The sequence below is a fragment of the Arachis hypogaea genome, chromosome 19 (assembly GCF_003086295.3).
Source record: "Arachis hypogaea cultivar Tifrunner chromosome 19, arahy.Tifrunner.gnm2.J5K5, whole genome shotgun sequence".
NCBI lineage: Eukaryota > Viridiplantae > Streptophyta > Magnoliopsida > Fabales > Fabaceae > Arachis > Arachis hypogaea.
This window is the reverse complement of record NC_092054.1, coordinates 115005735-115016342: the sequence shown is the minus strand read 5'-3', so window position 1 is coordinate 115016342 and position 10608 is coordinate 115005735. Positions and strand designations below refer to the sequence as shown.

Here is a 10608-nt window from a genome sequence, read left to right as displayed (position 1 = left end):
TAAAAATAAGCATGAAAGGGTGGAGCTTGAAAAAATTATTGAAATAGTAATAAAATGATTTGATCATTCTCCTAAGAGAGCACAAAAAGAAGAGAAGAAAAATACATATAGAAAATTCTATTTATTCTGAATCCTAGCATTTTGTCATTGAAAAAGAAAAGAAGAAGAACGAATGAGAGTAAAAGTGTAGAAGACGAACAAGTTTCTGTGACCCAATGTTTCACTACAAAAAAAAGGCCTATGATCATGGTAAAAAACCGTGACCATAGCTAGTAAAAAGGGTGACCATAGATCTATGGTCACGGTTTTTTACCGTGGCCTATTCTCTCGTAGCCATAGATCTATGGTCACGGTTTTTTATCTATGGTCACGGTTTCAATTTTCAAATTCTGACACTTTAGGCCACGTTTTTTCACCGTGACCATAGCCTTATTTATAGTCACGGTTGACCATAGCCCCTATGGTCACCCCTCCTTAAAACTGTAACCATAGCCTTATCTATGGTCACGGTTTTGACCATCACCCTTCTCTAAAACCGTGACCATAGCCTTATTTATGGTCACGGTTTTGGCCGTGACCATAGCCTCTTTGGTTACCCCACCTAAAACCGTGACCATAGCCTCTATGGTCACCCCTCCTTAAAACCGTGACCATAGCCTTATCTATGGTCACGATTTTTCGTTGTGACCAGTCTCTATGGTCACCGCACCTTAAAACCGTGACCATAGCTTATCTATGGTCACGGTTTTTTGCCGTGACCATAGCTTTATCTATGGTCACGGTTTTCACCGTGGCTATAGCTTATTTTACTGTGACCATAGCCTATTTTGTTTTATGAAATTTAATTTTTTTTAAAGCATAATCACATCCCAAAATAATGATAAACACAAATAAATCTAAGAATAAGAAATTCAATAAATCTAAATGATAAAAGTTTTATTAAAAACTGGATATCCATTACAACACTAATCAAAATAAGGTGTAATTTATCCATTACATATAATATTGGATAAAGTCTCTAATCAAAAAGTAAAGAACACATCAAAATAATATATTTAGATAACAAAAATCATTATAAAACCCATCCCATCTTATATTTGCTTAGAATATATTTTCTTCCAATCATGTTCTCCTGCTAGCAAATGAAATAAACATGTTAATAATAAATATGGAGCACAAGTTTAATAAGTCAATCAACATTAAAATTTTAACCACTAAATAACAAAGAACATTTGCTAAGATTTTGAGCCACATAAAAAAGATATACTAAGTATAATAAGAACTAGTGCTTCAGCTAATAATTTTATATGGATTTAAACTTTGATTGGATTAATGTTAATTTTTTTATTTTGGCTTGGTTTGCAAGGCAATTTTCCTAAGATAATTAATATGAGTAGTTACGAGGCACTTGTTTCTAATATACACTCTCTAATCATCGTTACATTTAATTTTATTCATTCAAAACTTAAGGCTATATGACCACTTTGATTTGCACAAATTTCCATCACGTATGCTCATAGGAACTTGATTTTAGGCAAGCTTCAACTCAATGCAAACTAATATTATACAACTACTAATAGAAGTGGCGATAATTAAATAGTATGTAGCATATATAATTAACAAGCTAAGGTGGTATTATTGATTAATTAAAATTGTAAAATGAAGTTTATTGTTTCTCAGTGAAAGGAGGCAGAAAGTGTTCTAAGTCTAATAAAATAAATCCATTTAATCATTTTTAATAAGTTAATCTTTAAGAGCTCAATTTAATAAAATAAATTGTAATTTAATCACAATACAAATTTTTTAAATTAAATTATATAATACTTCTATTACTAAATTTTAGTTTCAAATTATATGAAATAACCAATTATAAAAATAACACAAGAATTGTAATTAACTTAACTCAAAATATTTAATAAAACTAATCTAATTAGTCTTAATTAATCAATTTCTAAAAATAAAGAGTTCATATTAATAAAATAAGTCATAACTTTTTCATAATAAAAATTACCTAAATTAGATTGTACAATTCTTTCTTATTTTTTAATTACGAAAATTACACAAAATATTCCAATATAATAAAATTACCTAAGAATATTAATTTGTTCAAAATGAATTTATCTCCGAATCTATTTAATTATTTCTAATAAAATAATTTCTAAAATTATAAAGTTTAAACTTAATAAAATAAAGTCACAATCTATCTCGGAACTTTGATTTATTTACTTTTCAGTAAAGACAATTTTCTAAGCAATGAGGACACGACGGGCGACAAGAGATGAGCACGATGACCCACGACGTGCGACGAACGACGCAGAGAAGCTTGTGATTCGTGAGTGTACCGAGGGGTTAGACGACCTCCTAAAACTGTGATCATAGATACTTTTAGGTCACTTTCCAAAACCGTGACCATAAACCCTTTTAGGTCACCCTTTCGTAAAACCGTGACCATAGACTCTTTTAGGTCACCCCTTAAAACCGTGACCATAGACTATTTTAGGTCACCCCTCAAACCGTAACCATAGACCCCTTTAGGTCACCCTTCAAAACTGTGACCATAGACCCTTTTAGGTCACCCTTCTGAAAAACTGTGACCATAGACTCTTTTTGGTCACTGTAAAAAACCGTGACCATAGACCCCTTTAGGTCACCCCTAAAACCGTGACCATAGACCCTTTTAGGTCACCCCTAAAACCGTGACCATAGACCCCTTTAGGTCACCCTCCAAAACCGTGACCATAGACTCTTTTAGGTCACCCTTCCGAAAAACCGTGACCATAGACCCTTCTTGGTCACTGTAAAAAATCGTGACCATAGACACCTTTAGGTCACCTCTAAAACCGTGACCATAGACCCTTTTAGGCCACCCCTAAAACCGTGACCATAGACCCCTTTAGGTCACCCCCTAAAACCGTGACCATAGACCCTTTTTGGTCACCAATTTTTGAAAAACCGTGACCATAGTCCCTTTTTGGTCACTGTAAAAAACCGTGACCATAGACCCTTTTAGGTCACCCCAAAATCGTGATCATAGACCCTTTTAGGCCACCCCCAAAACTGTGACCATAAACCCCTTTAGGTCACCTTCTAAAACCGTGACCATAGACCTTTTTAGGTCACCTTTTTTTGAAAAACCGTGACCATAGACTCTTTTTGGTCACTGTAAAAAATCGTGACCATAAACCTCTTTAGGTCACCCCTCAAAACCGTGGCCATAGATCCCTTTAGACTACTCTTTTTTAAAAAATCGATAGTCACGATTTTTTACCGTGACAAAAAAAAACCGTAACCATAGACCCAAAACGTTGTACTGTTATACCCAAACGATATCATTTTGCTCCAACAATGGGTGCCAAACAAAAACAGTGTCGTTTTGAGAATCTCCAACGTGGTAAAGGATAGTCACATCAGTACTTTGTCAGTTAAGTCAATACTGAAAATAACTCAAGAATTATTATGGTGTCTGAAATTAAATCTGATAGACTATTATAAAAAAATTAGAATCTCAATGATCAAATTGAATAATTCGATGAATCTCAGGCACTACTATAAAAATTTATTCGTTAAAATATTAGTATATAAGTATATGTCCAGTTCTTAATATATTAATTTTTTTAATTATTGTAAAGATTAAATAGATATTTATTTAAACGAAGTTAATGATTTTTTTCTAATGTGATCTTGGTGGTTTTGGATAAATTCATAACAATAACATATAGTAAAACCGTAAATGTTGATAGACACAGTTTACTTTTTTCTAAAAAAAGTTAAGAAATATCTACTTTAAAGTTGATGACGAATTTGAGAAGGCATGAATCATTGTCAATGTCTAAGCCACGTTGATTTTAGCAATTTAGGTATAATAAGGATGCATATTGCCTAATAAGATAAATCTTGTGCGTGTCCCATGAAGAGTTAAACTCCAGCTTTTAACTTCTAAATCTTACACTGCATATAAATTTACTTGGTTAAAATTTTTAGCAATGAATATATGTTCAAATGTCTAAATTTAAGGCTCTAGCAACTCAATTAAAATACTTTTACGTATAAACCACACAAAATGTATTTGAATTATTTTGACATTGATATAAACAGAGACGGATCTAAAAATGTTAACGTGGGGCGAATAATATATATAATATTAAAAAATATGTAAATAAAATATAATGTAAGATACATTATAAAAATATATCAATAGAAAATATATATTTAAAATACAAAAAAATATGTGTACTTTTTACTAACTAAATGGTACACGTCGATTCTTCATATCATAAAATTTATCGATAATAGAATTGGTGTCAAATTTTTCAGCAATCTTCTTCTCAGTGTATTTTAAGTAAGATTAAAGAGTTCACTTACTTAAACTTCTTGTGAAATAAGATTAGAGGATTTAGTTGTTTGAATACCAATATTATTAGTAGCTTTTTTCTTAAAAATTACATTAATTTTACTTTACTTTCTCATCATAAAATGTTCTAATTTTTTTTTACTTAAAAAAAAATTCAAATAATTATGTACTCACATGAATAAACAAAGTCTAAATATTTTTTATTAATTAAACATCAATAACAAAATAAAAAAAAATTACTAGACATACAGCATCAATGAAATAGAACTCAAAGTGGCATTTGCTCACAGTAGCATTTGCTCAAAAACTACTAAAAGTACAGCATCAATGGAATCCGTATGACAATATCAATAGTTTTTTTTTCCCCAAAGACATCCAATTTATTTTATTCATCAAAAGAAGAATAAATAAATATTGTCCAAAGTGAAGAACATAAGCGGACAAAAAAAGAGAAGGATTCTCCAAGATATTTCACTCACAAGTGAGATAAGGTAATTAAATAAACTAAAGAAGAAAGGGAAAGTTGAAGACGGAACTAACGTTGAAGATGCAGCGGACAAGCAAGGATTTCTTGGTGATGTTTGGCAGCATTGGTGGCAATCACTTCTGGAGGAGTAGCTCGTTGCTCAAATACCCTTTGATTTTGTTCTTTCTAGATACTCCAAATCAGAATCGCCGTGAGCAGGAGCCTGCTGCCTCCATTTGGTTGGCGTTCTAGAAGACTTACTATTGAATTCCACCAATCAAAGAAGTTAATTATCCTAGATCCAGGTATATATGCTTCCATTTCTACCTTTTGCCATATCAGTTTCGCATTTTCATACTGAAATATACAATGGTTTATTGTTTCGTTTTCTTCCTGGCATAATGGACATGTAGGAGGCATGTTGGGAAATCTTTGATGAATGAGCTGCATGACTAAAATTTTATACGTGTATAACTCAACATTTATAAAAGTAATAATTTCATTATTAAAGCTATTTAAAAATAACAGTAGATGTTTAAGTAGATGTTTAACTATGAAAAATGGTTTGATAATTGTTGAAAATTAAAAGATCATTGTTAATTGTCCATCCTCTGTAAAATGTGAATCTAAATCTAAATGAAAATTAAATTAAATTAAATAGTGGCAAACTTTATACGAACATATTTACTTAGGTTATACATAGAGATATATCAACAAGAATAATAGAGTGCATAGTAACTGTTTAAGATATATAATCTCTAAGTCTAAGAAATTTAAAATTTAAAATATATAATAAAAAAGTGTTTAAGATATTGTACCTTGTACCGTTGTGACACTTGACAGTGGAGAGCGTGGCTCTTCAAGTTATGGCTTCAAAAGAATACTAAATGTCAAAAGGAATAAGGGAAGAAAGATAACGTAGACATGTAGTGTTTACTCAGTTTAGAAATTTAAAAAAAATTAAAATCATTATATTTTATTGGGTTGAACTTCTTAAATTTTATTATTAGTTTTTCTTTTTTTAAAAAGTTAGGGCCAGGCCTCCACTTGTTCCCTATGTATTCGTTTTTAGATAAAAATACTCTTAAATTTTGTTATCAATAAAAATATTTTAAAATTATTTAAAAATACAATAAAAATATCTAAAAAAATATTATTTTTTATATGTGGCAAACGATTTTTATATTTAACAAAATATTTATGTATTTGATCTAAAATTTTATAAGAATATTTAGATAACTATTTAAAAAATTTACGCAAAAAAAAGATAAAAGTTTGATTTTTCTAGACTCTGTATTTTTTAAAAGTATTATTGGTTTTTGTTGGCCAAAAAATCACAAAAAAATATATACTTAGCGAAAACTAACCAAATTTTAAGGATTAAAATATTTATTTTTTTAATCATGCTACAAAAAATCGCATCAAAATTCATTCTCTAAAATTTTGTTGAGAATATATATTTAATGTTAGACATTTTTTTATGTTTTTAAATAATTTTGACATTTTTATTGATAACAAAATTTAAAATATTTTTATCAGTAACAAAATAATTTAGATAAATTTTGGTAGTTTACTAGTTTATCCTACTTTTAATTATTCTTACTTCCATGCCTTTTGTATGGGAGTTCAAATCCCATTATGCATGCTTTTATTTTTTTATTTTTTGGGTAAATACTATGATATTTAAAAAGTGGTGTTTATTTATTAAAAAAGATTAAAAATTAATATTTAATTTAAAAAAATATAAAAATAAATAATTTTTAAAAAATTAAAATTTATTATAAAAAAAATTAATTAAACAAAATTTAGACAACCATTCATAGCTAATATGAAATTGACCTTTTCTAAATGTCAGTGGTTATGGTAAAGGCCATTGTTTACCTAGTATTTATGCCTACCCGTTTACCAAATCCAACCAATACCTAGTACCACACTACGACATATATTTTTACCACTTTTATATGCTTTTTAATTCTTTAAATGTTTAGAGTTATTTGTAAATCATTCACTAAAGGGAAACCTAACTGTTCTTTTCGGCCTTTCCCTAGCTACTCTTTTGTTTCTTCTCCTTTAGCATTCTTCTTCCTATCATTGACAGAGAAGTTTCAAAACGTAAACAGTCTAAAGGTTCCCCTTGTTCCACTAAACTTTCTCCTTGTTATATATGGTACTTTTAATTAAATATACTATATAAAATTGGATAAATTACATTTTAATTACATAGAATGCTTTTTTAATAATATAATATATACAAATAAAACTAAATTATATTTTTGTATTAATTTTTTATTTAAATATATTACATAAACAAAATTAAATTATATTTTTTAATTTTAATTAATTAATTTTTATTTATTTGAAAAACATGCATTAATTTTTTATGCAATGTAAATTTTAATTTTATTTTTTTATAATTTTTATATTTATTTAATTATAATTAGGTCAATTGATTGAATCAATAATATACTAATTAAACTATTAATTCAATAATTCAGTATTTTAGTCGAATTAATTATCGGTTCGATTTTAATATCTATAAAATTGATTGAAACACTTTTACACCGTGTCAATTTGTCTAATGATATGCCATGTATTTAACGGTCCACACAAGCTTTTTTTGAGTTAATGTTGTTGATTGTGTACATAGAGACTATTCAACTTGATCTACAATAAAAAATAAGTACCGTTCGTTTTGATTAGTTTAAAAAATTGAAGGACAAAAAAGACTAATATTTTGTTTCTCAATATATAATTATTCTTTGAAGGATACTTCTGGTTTTCGATTTTCACTGGCTACTATGTTATCATTTCTTTCTTGTAATCCCTTTATCCTTTTTTAGGCTATTTGTTTTATCAATTTTAGGCTATTCACTATTTGAGAGAAATTATTTTCAGCTTAATTTTTGCATCTTGAATTGTTTTTAATAGCACACATTTATGCATATATGGAGAAAAAATAATTTTATTTAAACTAATTACATAATCCTCATGGATGGGCAATAATCAAATCATTAAACTTATAAATAAATATATATATATTGAATCATGTATGGTGCTCATTATATGAATCAAGAGCCATATAGCTGTTGAAAACTTTATTTATGTTGATGACCTGGAATACTTTTTTCTCTTATTGGTCAAGCTTTCTTCCTTAATTGACAGAACTTGTCTTTGCACCAAGAAATTATGTAAAATATAATCACAAATAGCTATAGGGACATTTTAATTCTTGTGTTGTGTCATTTAATAATTATCAAGCTCTATTTTTACTACTCTTGTGCTTAATCCTCTTGAAAATCTCTTACTTAATGAATCCAGGTAGGTTTCTTTCTCCAACAATCTACAGAGTTGTAAATTTGTACTAAGACACTACAAAATTATTTCACTGCTGATGAGTAAATTCAATGAACAATATGTTCTAATTTTCTAAACCTTGAATGAGTTACCAAAACAACAAACATACATCACAAATAAAGAATAAAGGGGAAAAAAAGGCACTGCAAGTTTGCAACAGATTCTAGTCACTGTTACTAATGTTTTGTACTATCATCTTTTCCCTCATCAGTTAATTATTCAATAACTAAGTGTGCTTTAGAATATCATGTGTATCATGTGCAAATTATTTAATAATTAAGAATATGTCATTTGAAATAAAAGTTTGAATTTAATAATTGTCATTTTAATTAGTCAATTTTCTTATTAATTATGGTTATATTTAATTATTTACACAGAATTTTACTAAAATCTAAGAATATCTTTTTTTGGTTATACATTGGGGAAATCCTTGTTTGTCCTCATCCTAGTTTAGTTTTGGCGTCATGGACTTTGGTCAAAGATGGTCCACTGTTGTCAATTTTTTTCCCAGCACTTCATTATTGTTGCTTTTGACTACATACCAAAAGCCCTTGCTCTTTTGAGGTTCCATGTTCATTCATGTTTGCTTTTTGGTCACATGCTTCAGAGACATATATTCCCAATCCCATGATATAAAGAAAAAGAAAAAAAAAATTGTTAAATTTGTCATTGCCCTCACAATGAAACGAGCATATTTCGGTAAAAGAGCCAAGGGTGCTTAGGTAAAAAACCATGTAGAGTGGAAAACATCAATGCAGATTCTCTTGTAGTCTTGTACAACATAAGCCTAATGGACATGCGTGCATAGACTTCAAAAGTGAGAGAAAATGATTGGAACCAAGATCAGGAGCTTGATGATCAACCTCATTCAATTCAACATCTAATTGGAATTATATTAGCTAGGTCAATTATAATGTGAAAATATAAATTTATACTATGAAAATATAAATTTATACTGAGAATAAAGAGATTCATTTTAAAATATAAAATCATTAACTAATAGTGTTAGTGCACGCTATTAATACCACATGTGTAACTGTTTTCAACGGCAAAAATACAATCTAGACAAATAGAAATGTATAGTAACAAAAAAAATGAGTTATGTTAGGTATCTAATAATTTTTTTTGAATAATATAAATAATGGACCTTAAAATTAGTTCAATTCAAATAAAATACATTACATCCCAAATTACTTACTTAAATCTTAATATTAGAATAACTATTCACACACTTAGTAAATTAAATATCCGATATATCTATTATTTACATTGTTTAATATTTTCATTGTCTACCTATATTTTTCTAAAAAAAATTAATTAAAAAGAATTATAACTTACCTTATTTAATATTTATTAATTGTTATGATAATTAATAAATGTTAAATAAAATAAATTTTAGCTATTTTTTTTTCAATTTCTTTAGTATTATCGCTATACAAAATAATCTTTAGAGTAGCGTGTCCCTATTAGTTATTATTCAACATTAAAGAAATTAAATAATTTTGGATTAGTTATTCTCCTTGTTCCAAGTTGGTAGTGGCCTTATAGTGGGATGTTATTATAAGAATGTCCAAAAGATATTATAATTAATTAATTATGGCTAAATAGTGTACTTAAATAATTGGTTTAGCATAATTTAGAGGAATCAACTTTTCCTAAAGATCATAAAGCATGTCTTAAAATTATTGTCCTATATATATGCTGTGGGAAGAATTTATTTTTTATAAGCTCACTAAGATGAAAACGTTTGTGCAAGTAATGATTTTGTTTGTCTCTCTCATTTATCAGATAATGGCCATGGAGAACAAGTTGGGCTATGGTTTGATTTTTCCCACACTTTTTGGTTTTCATGGTAGCATTCATTAAGGCCAGAGTTCATGATTAGGGGACATTGCAATTTGCATTGCCTCCACTACCTGAACTACCTGTTTTCAGGTTGGGGTGCTAATTACTAGAGATTGACATTGTAAGATCCGGAGATCTTCAAAAGTATTATTATGAACTAATTTTAAATTATATATTTATTTACAGTTTTAAGGACAAAATGCATATATAAACTAATTGGAGACCAATATTACACATATCTACCAAAACGAAAAATATTACAAGGATCTATCAAATATTTTTATGTAATTCGAATGAGACTCGTTCGAATTATAAAATTCAGTACTAATTCAAAGCAGTGTAATTCGAATTATGCATGGACAAAATGTTTTAGTAATTCGAATGAGGGTGAAACGAACTACATGCACGTGAATATAGCTCTAATTCGAATAGGACTAATTCGAATTACCACGCCCAAGGTAATTCGAATTGGTCTTACCAATAAATGCCCTATAGATATAGTTCGAATTCAGCTTTTTTTTTTACGCATGGAATATAAAATATATATTTTTTTAATTTTTAACTTATTAATTTTTTAATAAATTTATTTAAA

General features: G+C 28.3%; 2 long non-coding RNA genes across 2 annotated transcripts; one reads left to right on the top strand and one right to left on the bottom strand.

Moving 5' to 3' along the window:
- Positions 1 to 4530: 4530 nt before the first annotated feature.
- On the bottom strand, positions 4531 to 5714 carry LOC140181804 (uncharacterized). Its single transcript, XR_011877268.1, has 2 exons — positions 5636 to 5714; positions 4531 to 5269 (listed from the first exon to the last, which is right to left on the bottom strand). It is a non-coding gene; the product is annotated as an uncharacterized lncRNA (long non-coding RNA).
- On the top strand, positions 4729 to 10216 carry LOC140181803 (uncharacterized). The gene is made up of 2 exons (XR_011877266.1): positions 4729 to 5122; positions 9960 to 10216. It is a non-coding gene; the product is annotated as an uncharacterized lncRNA (long non-coding RNA).
- The last annotated feature ends 392 nt before the right edge of the window (positions 10217 to 10608 follow it).